Source organism: Danio rerio, chromosome 4 (assembly GCF_052040795.2).
Source record: "Danio rerio strain M-AB ecotype USA chromosome 4, GRCz13ab, whole genome shotgun sequence".
NCBI classification, from domain to species: domain Eukaryota; kingdom Metazoa; phylum Chordata; class Actinopteri; order Cypriniformes; family Danionidae; genus Danio; species Danio rerio.
The window spans coordinates 54287230-54307964 of record NC_141024.2 but is presented as its reverse complement, the minus strand read 5'-3'; the positions used below and the strand labels follow the sequence as shown (position 1 = coordinate 54307964).

The 20735-nt window shown below is 43.7% G+C and overlaps 1 long non-coding RNA gene and 2 other non-coding genes across 3 annotated transcripts; all 3 read right to left on the bottom strand.

Annotated features, from left to right (window-relative positions):
* Positions 1-571: 571 nt before the first annotated feature.
* trnat-agu (transfer RNA threonine (anticodon AGU)) lies at positions 572-645 on the bottom strand. The gene has a single exon. It is a non-coding gene; the product is annotated as a tRNA-Thr (tRNA).
* A 5485-nt stretch (positions 646-6130) lies between these two features.
* On the bottom strand, positions 6131-7276 carry LOC141381726 (uncharacterized). Its single transcript, XR_015942953.1, has 2 exons — positions 7017-7276; positions 6131-6633 (listed from the first exon to the last, which is right to left on the bottom strand). It is a non-coding gene; the product is annotated as an uncharacterized LOC141381726 (long non-coding RNA).
* A 9040-nt stretch (positions 7277-16316) lies between these two features.
* Positions 16317-16388, bottom strand: trnap-agg (transfer RNA proline (anticodon AGG)). Its single transcript has one exon. It is a non-coding gene; the product is annotated as a tRNA-Pro (tRNA).
* Positions 16389-20735: the final 4347 nt, after the last annotated feature.

Below are 20735 nucleotides of genomic sequence, written 5' to 3'. Positions count from 1 at the left end.
GTGTGACGTTCGATTTGGGGGACCTTATGGGGGCGGGGTTTGCGTGACATGCTGCGAGCTACTAGCCCGAGAGTGGAAACACAACATGATTTCGGCCTCACTGCTTAACCTCCTGGGCAATTGGCCCACCGCGATTAAATCCCTGGCCTCACCTCACAGCCTCGAAGTCCAATGCGCTATCCATTGCACCACAGAGCCTGAGTGCTCTCCTGCCTCAAGCACTATTGCACAGAAAGCACTTTTTGGTACTCTCTGGCCCATAAAAGCACAGCTCACTGCGGACAAGGCACTGCTGGGATTCAAACCTTGACAGGGGCTAATTTTTTAATCGAAAAAAGAAAAAAAAAACTAACTATGGTAGCGCTGCATGTGTGAATGTCTGGACTTGAAATATTAAAGTCCAGTTGGTTAGGCATTACCACACTATGCTATATAAAGCCATCGTCCAAAGCCCTCTTGAACGAGCAGCGTTCTTAAGGATTTGAATTTTGTTAAGAAACAGACTGCTAAAAATCCTGCTGCGTAAACACTCGTTACTCTTAACAAATAGCAACCTTGACAACTGTACATTAGGCACTGCTGGGATTTGAACCCAGGATCTCCTGTTTACTAGACAGGCGCTTTGACCAACTAAGCCACAGCACCAACGTTGTAGAAAAGACAAGACGTTTTTGCATACAGAGACTAAAAAAAGACAGCAAGTCTAAAATTGGCAAGCAAAGAGGTTGTTTAACTCTATTTGTCGCAATATTTATTACGCCTCAAAGCTATACAATTTTATTATGCATTCCTGTAAGCTCTATAAAAGAAGCACACGCACCACCTGGACTAAGGCGCTGCTGGGATTTGAGGCCAGGATCTCCTGTTCACAAGACAGGCGCTTTGACCAGCTAAGCCACAGCGCCACAAAAATGAAAGTAAGAGACATTTGCCCGATAACAAAAATTAAATAAAAATTAAAATGAATAATAAAAAAAAACATTACAAAAACCAGCATGTCAGGATGCAGAAAAGCAAAATTTACTATGCTTTCTACTCAGTTACTTTGCACATGCATAATGAGGCTCTTGTACGACAAATCCAAAAGGCGTGATCTCAACAATAGGTGGTAGTCACTTTTGCCCAAAACCACAGGTTGCCTTCGAGTCATTCCTCAAGTCCACTCGGCCCTGCACCGTTTTCTAATCTCCCTTATTTAAAACAGCTCAATTAAGTCATCGGCTTCATTGTAGAGTACCCCTAGTATCTGAGCCTGCACTGCGCAATGAAAGAAAGAAGCAAAACGGGATGGACAGATGTCTAAAATGTTGGAAACGCACCACTTCTAAGTCAGTGAAGAAAAAGGGCAAAGTCTGCGAATCTGGTGGGACTCTACCCAACAACCTTTGAAAGGCTCAGCTCACAGCCTAGAAGTCCAATGCGCTATTCATTGCACCAAAGAACCTGAGTGCTCTGCTGCCTCTAGCACTGTTGCACAGAAAGCACTTTTTGGTATTCTCTGGCCCATGAAAGAACAGCCAACTGCAGACAAGGTACTGCTGGGATTCAAACCCAGGAACTCCTGTTTACTAGACAGTCGCTTTGACCAACTAAAGCACAGTGCCAAATGATGTTGACATAGGCTAATTGTTTAATCGGAAAAAGAGAAAAAAAAAAAACCTAACAACGGTAGCGCTGCATGCTTGAATGTCTAGACTTGAAATATTAAAGTCCAATTGGTTACGCATTACCACACTATGCTATATAAAGCCATTGTCCAAAGCCCTCTTGAACGAGCAGCGTATTTATGGATTCGAGTTTTGTTAGGAACCGACTGCTAAACATGCCGCTGCGTAAACACTCGTAACTCTTAAGAAAAAGCAGTCCTGGAAGCTGTACAATAGGAACTTTAGGGGTTTGAACCAAGAATCTCCTGTTTACTAGACAGGCGCTTTGACCAATTAAGCCACAGGTCCAACACTGACTAAAAAAAAAAAGACGCTTTTGCACACAGAGACTAAAAAAAGACAGCAAGTCTAAAAATGGCAAGCAAAGAGATTGTTTAAGTAAGCTCTACAAAACAAGCCCACGCATCACCTGGACTAAGGCATTGCTGGGATTTGAGCCCAGGATCTCCTGTTTACAAGGCAGGCGCTTTGACCAGCTAAGCTACAGCACCACAATAATCAATCTTAAGAGACATTTGCCCAATAACAAAAATCGAAAAAGAAAAAAAAACAATACAGAACAAAAACCAGCATGTCAGGATGCAGAAAATGCTGACAAGATGGACGTGATCTTTTAGAGTCTGGATGATCATGTCTCAAACCTGACCAGTAACCTGGCCTCTGTTCAAGATCAAAGCAAAAAATGTGAAAGAACAGCCAACTGCAGATTTTATTTATTTAATTTAAATAATTTATTTTATTTAATCTATCCTTTATCATGTGTTAAGTGTTTTTTGGAACCTACAGTTTCATTACATCAAAACCCAGAGTCAGCTTGGAAAATGGAAATTGGGACAAACATATGCTATTGGCCATTGAAAGAGTTTCAGATCAGAAAGCCACTCTCCCCTAATCTGAGGAAAAGGTGCAGTTTGGATTTGAATCTAGCACCTGCTGTTGCCAAGACAGGTGCTCTGGCCAACTTATGCCTGTTTCACACTGCAAGCGTCAGTTGCGCATGAGCAGAGTGTGCGCAGCGCGTGAAGAGAGCAGAAGCAACACGCAAGCGTTTGCCTTTCACACCAGGTGTCTGCGTGCAGCTCTTTGGCAGCTGCTGCAGAGATCAACCTATCTCTGTCTATTCTATCTAGTTACGTATGTGTCTCTATATTAGGGATGTGCGGAGCAGCCGGTATTTGTATTTGTATTTGTTGAGGGGGGAAAAGTATTTGTATTTGTATTCGAGTAAAATTCAAAATGGCGCAAAAATATATATTTTTTCTATTACACTTCTAATTTACGTTATAGTGAAAGTATTGTTTAATTATACCCATTATATAAATTATAGATATGCAATATTGGTTGTTGTTTTTGAACATGTGACAAGAAATGTCATTGAAAAGAAAATAACATAGAAGCCATTATCTCATCCATGGTTAAACCAACAACTAATAAAATACCATTGTGAATATTATGAACCCCACCACCACCGTTCTTGTTGAAGGACACTGAATAGACAGAATAAAAACAAATAATACTTCAAAAAACTGTTCTTCTTCTGAAAGAACTTCTTTCCAATGGACAGAATTCCAAAAACTAATATTAACTAAATCAATCTAAATAAAACCCTGCCTGGGAGATCTGGCAGAACAAAAGTATTCTATATAATACTAAAAGATACAGCCCTGCTATTATCATCTGCCAGCCACAAAAAAGACACAAAGTTTGTTTGTTTGTTTGTTTTATGTTTGAAACTGACTTGCTGGGGCAGAATGTGGCTGTGTTGATGCTTTTAGTGCATGTGATAATACATTACATAGAAGGTTGCGCGGTGCTCTGTTCAGTGAGAAGCGCTCTCTATGGCAAGCCTTTTTAGCATTTAAATCTTTGTTCTGACTCCATAAATATATTAGAGATATCTCTAATTATATTTTGACTAGTCATAATTATAATTCCACTACTCAGAATGACAATTAGACATATCTGCAATTACAATTGTACTAGTACGAAATCAGATGAATTTTGACTAGTAACAATTGTAATTTTTACTAGTCATAATACATTTAGAGATATCTTTAATTCATCATATTTAGAGATATTTACAAATATATTTGAAGATATCTCTAATTAATTTACTAAAAGTCTAATTACAGTTGTAGATATCTTGAATTGGATTTTTTACTAGTCAAAATTCATTTGGAGATATATCTAATTACAATTGTGACTAGTCAACTTATTTAGAGATATCTACAAATATTTTTCAATGGAAGTCAATGGAGGAATATGACTAGTCTATCATAATATATTTGCAGATATTTCCAATCTGACTAGTCGAATTATAATTATGACAAGTCAAAATATAATTAGAGATATCTCTAAATATATTTATGGATAGTCTGAACAAGGTTTAAATGCTAAAACGGCTTGCCATATGCTCTCACCCAGTAGCACAGTGGAGAGTTCTCTAGTTATATCCTTTCAGTCGTTTGATATGCAGTGACATGCAGTCAAATATTTCGCCAAACAGTCCTTAGGGATGCGGTGACACGCAGTCAGATATTTTACCGGACAGATCCGCCACTTTTGGCGCGCATAAACAATCATAAAGCTCTCGTGCTGCAGGAATGAGGAGGTCTGCTGAAGGCGCGCAGCTGACGTGCTGTGAGAGGTTTGCGTCTTTAATAAACTACGGCAGTTAGCGATCACCGAACAGTAAGAATGATTAATAAATCCATATGAAACAACCCCTTAAAAGTCACGTCTCGCTTTCAGTTTCGGGCTTTGGCGCGTTTTGCCTCTCTCTCTCTCTCACGCGGGCATGCACTGTGGTCTCATGAGGAAACGCTGCTTTTTGATATAGTGTTTTTCTTGCTTCCGAATACAAATAATTTTTCAAGTATTTGTTCGAATCAAGTATTCGTAAAAACACGCTATTCGTGCCTTTCCGAATACCGTATTGGGGTTCGGCTCCACCCTTACTCTATATACAAATACACTTTTTAAACTTTTCATCTGCACCAAGACTCGCGACAACTTCATCCTATGCTGCTTCTTTAACCTGCAAATGTTTATTTTTCAAATTTTATAGATCAAATAGTACTGTATGCTTCTCAAGCTCTATGAGAAGTGTCTACAGTCAGAAGACAATCGCCTGTGATATCATGTCGTTTGTTTTTTGATTGTCAGGTTGTTGTAGGCCTAGTTATAACAATATTTATACAATATAGTTATAATGATATTTATACATTGTTAGGACTGCGTTGTTTTGTTTGTGTTTGATTTTTGATTCTAGATTGGGGGCGTGCCTTCAGCGCACCTGATGCTGGTCAGCGCCCTTATTTAAACCCCGGTAGAGAGTTTGTCGGGGCCGCTGTCTATACACTTGGCAGTTCGCCAGAGCCGCGCTCCTATTTGGGCATTATGCTTTCTTTCGCATCCATACACTATCATTGACTACATTTACCGCATCCATTCATTTGCATTTCACACTGATTAAACATACTGATACTGATATTTTGATTATATAATTTAAATTGAGTTAAATAAATATTCTTTTTGATTATACTTCTCCTTGTCGTCTCCCTTATTATGTTACATCCTTGAGCCAGGTGTAACAACATGATCAAACTAGTGTTACTTTCTCTGCTTTAGTGATGTCCAGCGGCAGAATAACAGCTCGTTAATTCATGCTTGTGCAGTTGATGAGACGGAGAAAAGTAATTAATGTATGCACTTCTTTTACTTATTTTCGTGTTGTCAGGTTCACAGTGCAAACAGCTCCCGGTGGGAATAACTTGAGTGAACATAAAACAAAGCCGAAGCTCTGCTTGAGCTCACATCATCCAGCTTGCGTGTCGAACTACACTACCCACAATACACTTCGCTATGGACTACAACTCCCTTAAATATTCTATTTCCCCTCCTGAAACACTAGCGTGCAAATTAAGCTAAACTGATACTAAAATTGTTTTACATTTGGTTTTGTAGTTCGGGCCAAAATAATGTTTGTTGCCGTTTTTAATCGTTTAGGTTCATTTGATCGTGTAACCCTCGATACACAAATGTATTATAAGCTGTTAATCAATTGACCAGATGCTCAGAAGTCTAAATTTCTCCAAAGAGAGAGAAGATACAACAACAGTGAAGGACTCGAACACAGAGGTAAGAATAATAAAAGATTGTATTGTAAAACTTTCACAGAAATATAAAATAAAATTAATAATAAATATAAATAAAACAAATTCTAGGCTTGTTTCACACTCATCTAATGACCTCAATCTTATTTACACTCTCTAATAACACTTCTCTTTCTTCACTGGGTTTTTGGCTGTATCACTAATAAGGTAAGTTAATATTATGTTATTTTTCTGTTTTTCTATTGTTAAGGTCTAATATTATATTTTGGTTACTATTATAAACAATAATATAATACTAATATACTAATAACAATACTATATTAAAGGTTTTTAAGTGTAAGTTAATAATACAATACTAAAATTGTTTTATTATTCAATATATAATCAAGGTTTCCCTTCTTAAACCAATTAACTTCTCTCTATAAAGCTTCAAAAATTGCAACAAATGAACACTCCAATGAAACAATGTACAAATAAAATAAAAATGAAAATAAAACATTCACTTAAAACATTTCAAAATGTCCCAAAAGTCCAGTACAGGTGATGAACACTCAAAAAGATTCTTTTGCAAAACAACTAGGTTGCAAATTCAGTTCCAGAGATCCAGGATGTTGCACTTGTGAGTGTGTTGTAAATTTACACTCTTACCATGACGCTGAATAGGTTTCACTTTGTATCTTTCCAACAGGTGTATCCAAAAAATCCACTTAATGGGAGGCTCGCCAGTCCAACTCCACAATTAGACACGCACCGATGGAAGTTGAGACAATCCAAATCCAGAAAAGAGTTCACACTTCAATTAATTCAAATGCAGAGCTGATCACATTCAGCAACTGACTTCAATAGAACATCTCACCGATGAAAAACCAGAAGAAGATGCACAAGCAAACAAACAAAGGGGAGAAAAAAACCATTAGCATTTTACAGTGTATGCATTATCTCAGCTTAACACATTTGTAAATAAACAGCAACAATAAATGACCATGTATATGCTTCTCTCTGCTGAATTTCTGTGTTTTTCCTATTTCTTTCTCCTATTTGGCATTTTCTTTTTACAAATGACAGCATTTTACTTAAACTCTCTCACTTAAACTTTACACAATCACTTGTATAATACTGTGTATAATACTGTGTTTTTACTAGACCAAACAAATGGTTAATTGATGAAACACATTTTTGACACTAGTTTAAATCATGTTATAATGAAAAAAAAAAAAAAAAAACACGAACTCACCAAGGAAATCATTCAAAATCAAAGCGAAAAACCAGGAAAACTCCAGGTGGCACTCGTGTGCAGATTTCACTCACAGATACAAATCTTGTTTTTTTCTCTCAATCCTTCATTAAAAATATATGATAGAAATCATTTCAGCATCTTATTAATGGTCAATTTTCACAGTTAATACGCATTTAAAACATTAAAAGATATATATCTAATAGTTTTCTACTGTTATTAATATAACAACTTACATCTCTGCATTCCCTTGCAAACACTGAATCACCATAGCAATGGTAAACACAAGCTAACAGACAGAGATTTGTTATTGTTTGTAAATCTGATCTGCTGCTATAGTTGTAGTGAATTAGCAATAACATGTCATGAGGTAGTGTGACCGCTAGAGGGGTCCTTAGCTAATAAGAAGCCTTCCACTGAGAGTTCGACAGAGCAGTGTGTTGTTGTCCTAGCCGGATCCACAGCATGTTTTTGTGTGCAGCATCTGTTAAATAAACAGCCTCAAATTACATCCATCCTGCCTCCAGATTCTACTGCTTCATAGAATATTACATAATTGGCGACGAGGATTTAAGGAGTGGCGTGTCAGAGGACATAATTGATTGATTGCTGAGAAAGGCTGGAGTAAACAGATCGCTCGACATCACTGGCAGAGTATATCAGCGATTATCAAGACAAAATGACTTCATTGGTGGGGACGGTGAGTCCTTTTGATAATGCATCACAGTTATGGGATGAATATATCGAAATGCTCGAATATTTTTTCCAAGCCAATGGAATTGACAGTGCTGAGAAAAAGAAAGCGGTGCTGTTAAGTGGTGTTGGGGCATCGACATATAGTTTATTAAGAAGTTTGATCTCCCCTGAAAAGCCAGGAGACAAAACTTATGAGGAGCTGGTGACTGTGCTAAAGACTCATTACAATCCTAAGCCAAGTGAGATAGTGCAAAGATTTAAGTTTAACTCACGTACACGGAAAGATGGTGAGACTGTTGCTGATTTTGTGGCAGAACTGAAAAAGTTAGCACAGCACTGTGAGTATGGGTCTACACTCCCACAAATGCTGCGAGACAGACTCGTCTGTGGAGTGAACGACGACCGAATGCAGAGAAGGCTGCTATCGGAAGTGGAGCTAACTTTTGAAAAGGCACTGACAATCTGCCAGGCAATGGAGTCTGCAAACAAGAATGTGAGAGATTTGCATGGATTGTTAATGGAGGACACAGCACAAACCATGAAGTCATTTAAAGGACCGGCAGCAGTGCATAGAGTGTACACATTTGAGAAGAAGGGTCGACAAAAAGACATGGTGTGTTACAAATGCAAAGGACAGCATGCACCAGAGGAATGCAAGTTTTTGAATGAGCTCTGCCATAAATGTGGAAAGCGGGGACACATCAAGCGCGTATGCAGGGCGAAACAAGCTGCTGGGGGGGGGGCAAAACACTCCATTCAAAGGACAAAAAGGAGAGAAAAAAGAGAAAGGTAGGAGGACTTATCTCGTTAGAGAGGAGGAATGTAACGGGAGGGAGGACACCAGTGATATTAACACAATATACAGTGTATCCCAAGTCCAGCCAAAAGTGGGCCCTATAACACAGAAAGTGAGTGTAAATGGCATGGAAGTGGACTTTGAAGTCGACACGGGTTGTGGAGTGACAATTATCAGCAGAGGGCAATATTCTAAGTTGTGGAAGAAAGCAGACATGCCAGAATGGAGACCCTGCAGTATGAAACTAAAGACCTATACAGGGGAAAGGATGGAAGTGCTGGGTCAAGCTACAGTAACGGTGGAAATCCAAAATGTAAAAAAAGAAATGACAATGGTTGTGGTAGATGGAGAGGAGCCTAACTTGTTGGGGCGAAGCTGGCTGAAAGATTTTGGGCTGTTGCCACAGCTGGTAAATCAAGTAACAGCAGTGCCGACATGGAAGATAGCAGATGTGTTAGATAGACACGCAGAGGTGTTTAAAGAAGAGCTGGGGCAGCTCAAAGGCACCACAGCTAAAATTCATGTCAACCCCGAGGCCCAACCACGATTCTTTAAGCCCAGACGTATTCCTTTTGCAGTCAAGCCCTTGGTGGAGGCTGAGCTCCAGAGACTGGTTGAGGAGAAAATTATTGAACCAGTGCAGTTTGCGGAGTGGGCAGCTCCTATCGTGCCGGTGAGGAAACCAGGTGGCTCTATTCGAATTTGTGGACATTATAAACTCACAGTAAATAGAGCATCCAGTGTGGAACAATATCCCATTCCAAAAGTGGAAGATTTGTTCACTCAGTTAGCTGGAGGTCAGAAATTTTCCAAACTGGACATGAGCCATGCGTATCAGCAAATTATGCTGGATGAAAGTGCAAAGAAATATGTCACTGTTAACACACACAAGGGACTGTACACATACTGTAGACTACCTTTTGGGGTGGCATCAAGTCCAGCCATTTTCCAACGCACCATGGAGGGAATTCTCCAAAACTTGAAGCACGTTGTGGTGTATTTGGATGACATATTAGTCACAGGAGCTAATGATGAAGAGCATCTGAGGAATCTGGAGGAGGTTCTGAGGAGACTAAAATCGAGTGGATTGAGACTAAAAAGGAGCAAATGTGAGTTCCTGGGAGAGGAAGTGGTATTCCTGGGCCACCGCATCAGTGCTGCAGGCGTGCAGCCAGACGCAGAAAAGGTGCAAGCGATACAGGAAGCCCCCATGCCACAGACAGTGAGTGAACTGAAGGCTTATCTAGGCTTGTTAAACTATTATCATAAGTTTGTGCCCATTCTGTCCACAGTGTTGGCACCCTTGCACAGGTTGTTGAAGAAGGAAACAAAGTGGACATGGGGCTCTGAGCAGGAAGAATCTTTTGCGAAGTCAAAAGAGCTTCTCCAGTCATCTGCTTTACTAGTGCACTACGATCCTACCAAACCTCTTATCTTGGCGTGTGATGCTTCACCATATGGAGTAGGGGCTGTTTTGTCTCACAGGATGGAAGACGGGACTGACAGACCAATAGGATTTGTATCACGGACGTTAAATGCAGCAGAAAAGAATTACTCACACTTGGATAAGGAGGGTTTGGCCGTCCTGTTCGGGGTAAAGAAATTCCACACATATGTGTATGGCAGACCCTTTACCATTGTGACTGATCACAAGCCCCTGATAGCACTGTTTAATGAGTTCAGAGAAGTGCCACAGATGGCTTCTCCACGTATTCAAAGATGGGCTGTGACTTTAGGGGGGTATGAGTACACTATTGTGTATCGAGCAGGGCGTGAGCATGAAAATGCTGATGGGCTGAGCCGGTTGCCACTGTCGGAAAAAGGAGTGGAAACCCCAGCAGAGGAGGAGAGAGTGCTACTGTTGGACGAGAATGATGTTTCATTGGTTAAAGCAGAGCAGGTGGAAAAATGGATTGTTAAAGATCCTGTGTTGGCTCGAGTAAGGGAGTACGTGCTTAGAGGATGGCCCAAGACAGTGGAGGATCCAGCTTTTGGAGTATACCTTAAAAAACAGGATGAACTGAGTGTCCAGGGAGGATGTGTATTGTGGGGTGCCCGCGTAGTAATTCCACCCCAAGGCCGGGCAGCCATACTCAGACAGTTACACAGTGGCCATCCAGGCATAACCAGAATAAAAGGGTTGGCACGGAGCTATGTATGGTGGCCCCAGATGGATGCTGCTGTGGAAGGGCTGGTAAAAACATGTATCAGATGTCAGGAGAGCAGGAACACCCCTCCTTGTGCACCCTTACACCCTTGGGAAATTCCACAGCTGCCATGGAGAAGGATCCATATTGATTATGCTGGTCCGTGGCAAGGGAAAATGTTCCTGATTCTGGTGGATGCGTACTCTAAATGGATAGAGGTGTTTCCTTTGAATAATTCTACATCTGCTGTTACCATCCAGTGCCTGAGACAAAGTTTTAGCCAGCATGGGTTACCGGAAATAGTGGTGTCGGACAATGGCAGTTGTTTCACGAGTAAGGAATTTCAGGAATTTATGAGTCGTAATGGCATCAAGCACATAACCACGGCACCATACCATGCAGCTTCTAACGGTTTGGCTGAACGAGCTGTGCAAACGTTCAAGAGTCTAATGAAAAAGAGCACAGGAGATTCCATTGAGGCCAGGCTTGCCAGAGTGTTGTTCAGTTATCGAATTACACCACAGTCGACTACGGGAAAATCACCTGCAGAGCTGTTGTGTGGACGCAAACTGAGGTCTACCCTGGATCTTGTTCATCCTGACTTTAAAAGCCAAGTGCAAAACAAGCAATTGAAGCAGAAGTGGTATCATGATCTGCATGCAAAAGAGAGACATGTGAGTGTTGGTGAAATTGTGTATACCAAGAACTTCAGTTTAGGACCTACCTGGATTCCAGGAACAGTGCAGAAAAGGACGGGACCCTTGTTGTATACCATCGCACTTGGTAATGGCCAGGTAGTGCGTCGGCACATTGATCAGGAGAGGACCAGACAGGTGGCATCTCCGGCTGAAACAGCTGTGGGGTTGGATACTTCCTTGCAAGAGTTGGAGGAGTGGCCATTGCCTGAATCAGTGGACCCTGTACCATCAGGGAACAGTGTTGGACAGCAGGCAAGTGGAATTACACCCGAGGTCACTGTGTCAGGGACTGTGAAGGCAGAGGAGCAGCCGGAACTCAGAAGGTCTGCGAGGACAAAGAAGTTGCCCAGTTACTTAAAAGACTATGCTTAGAGTAGTGGTGAGTTCCCCAGCCACAGGGCAAGAATGCGTCCTGGAACTCACTGGGATGGAGGCAGTCTACCCGAAGTCCCTAGCTTAGACTGTGTAAAAAAAATAAATAAATAAAAATCATAATGTTGTTAGTATATTTGATTAAGTTGTTAAGGCACTATTGTTATCAGGGGGAAGGGGATGTAGTGAATTAGCAATAACATGTCATGAGGTAGTGTGACCGCTAGAGGGGGTCCTTAGCTAATAAGAAGCCTTCCACTGAGAGTTCGACAGAGCAGTGTGTTGTTGTCCTAGCCGGATCCACAGCATGTTTTTGTGTGCAGCATCTGTTAAATAAACAGCCTCAAATTACATCCATCCTGCCTCCAGATTCTACTGCTTCATAGAATATTACAATAGTGTAAGGCACGATGATGTTCTTCTAAAGCACTATTCCCTTGAATGCTGTATAATACTCTATTATGAATTATTTATATAAAAAATAATTTTAATATATAATATTTAATCGAGTATTCTGCCAATGTTTTTTTTTCATATTTATAAGGGTGTTTCTATTTGCTCTATTGCTGTGTACTACCCACTAGTAACCTGGGTTACAATTGACTATATATAAATCAGTTGACATTATTAAGGCATTTATTGGGTACAATTGCTACTTTTTGCTGTCATTCATTGTGTTTTGGTCATTATTAATGCACTGTCACTTTAATTGAGCGTGAGCAGCGCGTCAAAAATAGACCCGGCGTCGAAACTATCGCTGCACTGCTGCTTCATCGACGCTCACGCCTCGCTCTGACACGCTGCTACTGCGTGCATTATGAAAGCTCTAATCTGTTAACATGGACGCCGAAAAAACACGCTCTGCTCACGCGCTGCTGGCGCTTGCGGTGTGAAACAGCCGTTAGTCTTAACACTAAAAGAAAAAACCTCTGGATACGATACTTCCAAATGCAGTTTCATCTAAGACAGTGCGGGGGAAGCAAAATTTACTATGCTTTCTACTCAGTTACTTTGCACATGCATAAAGAGGCTCTTGTATGACAAATCCAAAAGGCGTGATCTTAACAATAGATGGCAGTTACTTTTGCCCTAAACCACAGGTTGCCTTCAAGTCATTCCTCAAGTCCACTCGGCCCTACACTGTTTTATAATCTTCCTTATTTAAAACAGCTCAATTAATTCATCGGCTTCCTTGTAGAGTACCCATAGTATCTGAGCCTGCACTGCGCAATGAAAGAAAAAAGCAAAACGGGATGGACAGATGCCTGAAATGTTGGAAATGCACCACACCTTAAGTCAGTGAAGAAAAAGGGCAAAGCTTGCAACTCTTGTGGGACTCGAACCCAAAACCTTTAAATGACTCGGCTCACAGCCAAGAAGTCCAATGCGCTATCCATTATCTTAGATTAAATGATTTCCATTTTCCGAGCTGAAAGTGGGTTTGGATGTAATGTAACTGGAGGTTCCAAAAAACACTTAACACATGATTAAGGATAGATTAAATAAAAATAAATTAATGCATTTTTTGCTTTGATCTTGAACAGAGGCCAGGTTACCGGTCAAGTTTGAGACATGATCATCCAGACTCTAAAAGACCACATCCATCTGGTCAGCATTTTCTGCATCCTGACATGCTGTTTTTTGTTGTGTATTTTTTTCTTCTTCGATTTTTGTTATCGGGCAAATGTCTCTTACAATTAATTTTTGTGGCGCTGTGGCTTAGCTGGTCAAAGTGCCTGTCGTGTAAACAGGAGATCCTGGGCTCAAATCCCAGCAGCGCCTTAGTTCAGGTTGGTGCGTGTGCTTTTTTCATAGAGCTTAAAGAAATAAATTATAAAACTGTATAGCTTTGAGGCATAATGGATAGTGCGACAAATTGAATTACATTTGAGAGCTCATCTGATTCACAACTAGTTTACTGCACACCCATGTTTTTTAGTTGTTTATCTCCCTCTCCATAATCTCCATTCCTCAAAACTATTGAGGATTTTTTTCCTGCCTGCAGATGAAAAGTGTAAGACCGAAATCCAAACACACCTATACCCCTTCTCCAAGCTATAGCAGTTGATGCTTTTCATGGCTGGATTTGCCATGCAAGGTGACATTTCCCCCACTGCTTGGCCACACCAAAACAGAAAAGAGAATGCAGTATAGCTGTTTGTTTTATTTATTTATTTATGTATTTTCTGTAACTGTATTTAGTAAACACTTCTGTTGATGGTATATGTAGACCACATTTTCTGCAACTTTGTGTTGGTTGGTATCAACACTTTGTACGCTGTTTTTGTGGGGAAAATACAGTAAAATATATTCGTTATTTGTTTGTTTTGTATAAAAACAATTTTCAGAAAAATTTGACAATGCACTTCTGTAGGTCTATGTACTGTCTGTAGTAAGTGTAACACTGAACTGAAAAAGGCTTACAGAAAGTCATTATGATGAATAGAGAAGAAGTGGTCATAGTGTTTTACATTAAGCACATTAGTGTTTAACTTATCTTATGAATGTCTGTTAATGTGATGGCTTGTGTGTGTCATTTGAAAACAAAATACCATTTTGAGAAGAAATCACATTGTTTTGAACTTATAGTTTCATTTTGCAGAAGAATTGAAGAGTTTTGCCCAATGTGTGTGTGTTTTGTGATTTGTGTGTAGAGTTCTGACAATATGAAACATGCTTTCAGAAATTGTGTGTAAACAACTGGAAAAAACTGGAAACAACCTCTTTGGTTGTCATTTTAAGACCTCCAGGAACAGGTTTGGTGACCCCTGGCTTAAAAGCATAGTTCACTCAGACAGCAACTTTACAGGGCAACACTATCTGCTGACGAACTGGCATTCTCAGAAAATAGGCCTCTGTGTAAGCCACAACGCCCTTACAAAACAGCAGACAACTGTAAGGGCTCAACCAAAATTTGAATCTGGGATTTATCATGGCATCAACGAGAATCATACTCCTAGACAACCATGCCACTATGCAAAGGAATGTTTTATGTGCCGACACTATCTGCTGACAAACTGGAATTCTTCGAAAAACGTTTTTTTATGGAAGCCATAATGCCCTGTAAAACTACAGAGAAACTGCAAGGACTCATCTGGGGTTTGAACCCGGGACCTCTCGTACTCAAAGCGAGAATCATACCCCTAGACCAACAAGCCACAAATGCTTGCATATTTCACAAGACATCAGAAGCAACAGCTGGTCAGAAATCCTTATCTAACAAACATTGAAGCAGGGCTTTTGCTTCATTTGAACCCGGGACTTCTGCAATGGTTCGTCCAGGATTTGAAAACGGGACCTCTCGCACCTTATGCGAGAATCAAGCCCGTAGACCAACGAGCAACTGCAAAACAGCCACTTTACATGGCAACACTATCTGCTGACAAACCGGCATTCTCAGAAAAAAGGCCTCTGTGTAAGCCACAACGCCCATACAAAACAAAAGTCAACTGTAAGGGTTCAACTGAAATTTGAACCTAGGATTTTTCATGGCATGAACGAGAATCATACTCCTAGACCAGCAAGCCACTATGCAAGAAATATTTTATGTGGCGACACTATCTGCTGACAAATTGGAATTCTTTGAAAGACGTTTTTACGAAAGACATAATGCCCTGTAAAACACAGTACACCTGCAAGGGCTCATCCGGGAATTAAACCCGGGTCCTCTCGCAACCAAAGCAAGAATCATACCCATAGACCAATGAGCCACTAAATTGAGACAATTTCACAAGGCGTTAGATAGTCAGAAATCTTTCTCTAACGAATCAAGGGCACCCTAAGTGAGAGTCATACCCCTAGACCACCGAGCCACTGCAAAACAGCAACTTTATATGGCAACACTATCTGCTGACAAACTGGCATTCTCAGAAAAAAGGCCTCTGTGTAAGCCACAACGACCTTACAAAACAGCAGACAACTGTAAGGGCTCAACCGAAATTTGAATCTGGGATTTCTCATTGCATGAACGAAAATCATACGCCTAGACCAGCAAGCCACTATGCAAAGGAATGTTTTATGTGGCGACACTATCTGCTGACAAACTGGAATTCTTCGAAAGACATTTTAGTGAATGACATAGTGCCCTGTAAAACACATGACACCTGCAAGGGCTCGTCCGGGATTTGAACCCAGGACCTCTCACACCCCGAGCGCGAATCATACCCCTAGACCAATGAGACACTAAACTGAGAGAATTTCACATGGCATCAGAAGCATCAGATAGTCAGAAAACTTTCTCTAACGAATCAAGGGTACCCTAAGCGAGAATCATACCCCTTGACCAACGAGCCACTGCAAAACAGTAACTTTATATGGCAACACTATCTGCTGACGAACTGGCATTCTCAGAAAAAAGGCCTCTGTGTAAGCCACAACGCCCTTACAAAACAGCAGAAAACTGTAAGGGCTCAACCGAAATTTGAATCTGGGATTTCTCATGGGATGAACGAGAATCATACTCCTAGACAACCAAGCCACTAAGCAAAGAAATGTTTTATGTGCCGACAATATCTGCTGACAACCTGGAATTCTTCGAAAAACGTTTTTTATGAAAGCCATAAAGCCCTGTAAAAAAACAGAATAAATGCTAGGGCTCATCCGGGATTTGAACCCGGGACCTCTCGCACCCTAAGCGAGAATCATACCCCTAGACCAACGAGCCACAAATGCTTGATTATTTCACAAGACATCAGCAGCAACAGATGGTCAGAAATCCTTATCTTACAAACATTGAAGAAGGGCTTTTGCTTCATTTGGACCCGGGACTTCTGCAATGGTTCGTCCAGGCTTTGAAAACGGGACCTCTCGCACCTTATGCGAAAATCAAGCCCGTAGACCAACGAGCAACTGCAAAACAGCCATATTACATGGCAACACTATCTGCTGACAAACCGGCATTCTCAGAAAAAAGGCCTCTGTGTAAGCCACAACGACCTTACAAAACAGCAGACAACTGTAAGGGCTCAACCGAAATTTGAATCTGGGATTTCTCATTGCATGAACGAAAATCATACTCCTAGACCAGCAAGCCACTATTCAAGAAATATTTTATGTGGCGACACTATCTGCTGACAAATTGGAATTCTTTGAAAGACGTTTTTTACGAAAGACATAATGCCCTGTAAAACACAGTACACCTGCAAGGGTTCATCCGGGTAATGAACCCAGGTCCTCTCACAACCTATGCGACAATCATACCCATAGACCAATGAGCCACTTAATTGAGAGAATTTCACAAGGCATCAGATAGTCAGAAATCTTTCTCTAACGAATCAAGGGCACCCTTAGTGAGAGTCATACCCCTAGACCACCGAGCCACTGCAAAACAGCAACTTTATATGGCAACACTATCTGCTGACAAACTGGCATTCTCAGAAAAAAGGCCTCTGTGTAAGCCACAACGACCTTACAAAACAGCAGACAACTGTAAGGGCTCAACCAAAATTTGAATCTGGGATTTCTCATTGCATGAACGAAAATCATACGCCTAGACCAGCAAGCCACTATGCAAAGAAAGTAAAAAAAAATCATTTTGAAAACGAAATGCATTGATTTTATTTTTTTGCTGTTTGAAACAACTAACACTCATTTGGGGGATGGTGGGTCTCTAGCGGGGGGGGTCTTTGGAACGACCGCTGGCAAACGCTATGGATGAGCTCACCGGGGGCGTTGGTTGGACCAGGGGGAGAGCCCACCAAGCCATGCCCGGATAGAGACCACTCTCTCCGGCATGACCCGCGCCTGGAGGGGGGGTAGCGCGTCCCTGGGTTTCGCTGACCTGCCGTCGAGTTTTCGATAACAGACTCAAATGAAGGACTTAGTGCAATTTTCGATTTCGCGGTTGAACGAACCAGGGGTCTAACGAGGGCCCCGTTGCCCCAAAACAAGCGTTCAAACCCGGGCAAACCAGGTGGGCGCTGCTGCCCTGGTCCTTCCAAGGATCCAGGCCTCTTGGCCAGCAAAGCTAACCCAAAACAAGCGTTCAAATCCGGGCAAACCAGGTGGGCGCTGCTGCCCTGGTCCTTCCAAGGATCCAGGCCTCTTGGCCAGCAAAGCTAACCCAAAACAAGCGTTCAAATCCGGGCAAACCAAGTGCGCACTGCTGCCCTGGTCCTTCCAAGGATCCAGGCCTCTTGGCCAGCAAAGCTAACCCAAAACAAGCGTTCAAATCCGGGCAAACCAAGTGCGCACTGCTGCCCTGGTCCTTCCAAGGATCCAGGCCTCTTGGCCAGCAAAGCTAACCCAAAACAAGCGTTCAAATCCGGGCAAACCAAGTGCGCACTGCTGCCCTGGTCCTTCCAAGGATCCAGGCCTCTTGGCCAGCAAAGCTAACCCAAAACAAGCGTTCAAACACGGGCAAACCAAGTGGGCGCTGCTGCCCTGGTCCTACCAAGGACCCAGGCCTCTTGGCCAGCAAAGCTAACCCAAAACAAGCGTTCAAATCCGGGCAAACCAAGTGCGCACTGCTGCCCTGGTCCTTCCAAGGATCCAGGCCTCTTGGCCAGCAAAGCTAACCCAAAACAAGCGTTCAAATCCGGGCAAACCAAGTGCGCACTGCTGCCCTGGTCCTTCCAAGGATCCAGGCCTCTTGGCCAGCAAAGCTAACCCAAAACAAGCGTTCAAATCCGGGCAAACCAAATGCGCACTGCTGCCCTGGTCCTTCCAAGGATCCAGGCCTCTTGGCCAGCAAAGCTAACCCAAAAACAAGCGTTCAAATCCGGGCAAACCAAATGCGCACTGCTGCCCTGGTCCTTCCAAGGATCCAGGCCTCTTGGCCAGCAAAGCTAACCCAAAACAAGCGTTCAAATCCGGGCAAACCAGGTGGGCGCTGCTGCCCTGGTCCTACCAAGGACCCAGGCCTCTTGGCCAGCAAAGCTAACCCAAAACAAGCGTTCAAATCCGGGCAAACCAAATGCGCACTGCTGCCCTGGTCCTTCCAAGGATCCAGGCCTCTTGGCCAGCAAAGCTAACCCAAAACAAGCGTTCAAACCCGGGCAAGGCCAGTGGTCTGAACACCATGGGAGTCAGGGGTCCATGGCAGGCCACCGCGCGCAAAGGCCTATTTGGGTCACCAACGGTAAGCGATGGGTCAGAAAGAGCCAGGGGGGGTCTTTGGTGATCAGTGCTTGCCCGGGATAAGTGAGGGTGTATTGGGCAGAGAGCGCGTGACATGAAGCCTCGGAGGCCAATGGTTCACCAGCGGCACCATTTACGCACCAGCTGAGACCTAAGTGCGCTCACCGGGGGCGTTGGTTGGACCAGGGAGAGAGCTCACCAAGCCATGCCCGGAAAGAGACCACTCTCTCCGGCATGACCCGCGCCTGGAGGGGGTGGTAGCGCGTCCCTGGGTTTTGCTGACCTGCCGTCGAGTTTTCGATAACAGACTCAAATGAAGGACTTAGTGCAATTTTCGATTTCGCGGTTGAACGAACCAGGGGTCTAACGAGGGCCCCGTTGCCCCAAAACAAGCGTTCAAATCCGGGCAAACCAAGTGGGCGCTGCTGCCCTGGTCCTTCCAAGGATCCAGGCCTCTTGGCCAGCAAAGCTAACCCAAAACAAGCGTTCAAATCCGGGCAAACCAAGTGGGCGCTGCTGCCCTGGTCCTTCCAAGGATCCAGGCCTCTTGGCCAGCAAAGCTAACCCAAAACAAGCGTTCAAATCCGGGCAAACCAAGTGGGCGCTGCTGCCCTGGTCCTTCCAAGGATCCAGGCCTCTTGGCCAGCAAAGCTAACCCAAAACAAGCGTTCAAATCCGGGCAAACCAAGTGCGCACTGCTGCCCTGGTCCTTCCAAGGATCCAGGCCTCTTGGCCAGCAAAGCTAACCCAAAACAAGCGTTCAAATCCGGGCAAACCAAGTGCGCGCTGCTGCCCTGGTCCTTCCAAGGATCCAGGCCTCTTGGCCAGCAAAGCTAACCCAAAACAAGCGTTCAAATCCGGGCAAACCAAGTGGGCGCTGCTGCCCTGGTCCTTCCAAGGATCCAGGCCTCTTGGCCAGCAAAGCTAACCCAAAACAAGCGTTCAAATCCGGGCAAACCAAGTGCGCACTGCTGCCCTGGTCCTTCCAAGGATCCAGGCCTCTTGGCCAGCAAAGCTAACCCAAAACAAGCGTTCAAATCCGGGCAAACCAAGTGCGCACTGCTGCCCTGGTCCTTCCAAGGATCCAGGCCTCTTGGCCAGCAAAGCTAACCCAAAACAAGCGTTCAAATCCGGGCAAACCAAGTGCGCACTGCTGCCCTGGTCCTTCCAAGGATCCAGGCCTCTTGGCCAGCAAAGCTAACCCAAAACAAGCGTTCAAATCCGGGCAAACCAAGTGGGCGCTGCTGCCCTGGTCCTTCCAAGGATCCAGGCCTCTTGGCCAGCAAAGCTAACCCAAAACAAGCGTTCAAACCCGGGCAAGGCCAGTGGTCTGAACACCATGGGAGTCAGGGGGTCCACGGGAGTCAAGGGTCCATGTCTGAGCTGCTAACCCGTCTCCCAGCGTCCGTCACCCCGCAGCAAACATAAGACCCCATCGCTGACGGAGGCTAGAACGACGTGCGGCTGGTGCCCCATACACGAGCCCAGGGCCGGTGGTGACCCATTCACAAACCCAAAGACCGATTGGGTCACCAGCGGTACGTCTTGGCCAGTTGGGTCACCAGCAGCACGTCTGTCTGATCCATGCGGTTTGGAGGAGTTAGTGTCCCCGGGCTTAATAGTGGGGTGCCCGGGCACGGCTGGTGATTAGGTGCAAATCTAGGGGGTCCTTTGGAACCAGCGCTTGCCGCCGGAGGGTGTGTGTACCTCGGGCAGAGCGCGCAGGGCACAGGCCCCCCCACCGCTGGATCTCAGAGGCCCCAGGCCAGGGAGAGGGGCTGGGCTCGCTCCCCAAGAAGGGTGTGTGTACCTCGGGCAGAGCGCGCAGGGCACAGGCCCCCCCACCGCTGGATCTCAGAGGCCCCAGGCCAGGGAGAGGGGCTGGGCTCGCTCCCCAAGAAGGGTGTGTGTACCTCGGGCAGAGCGCGCAGGG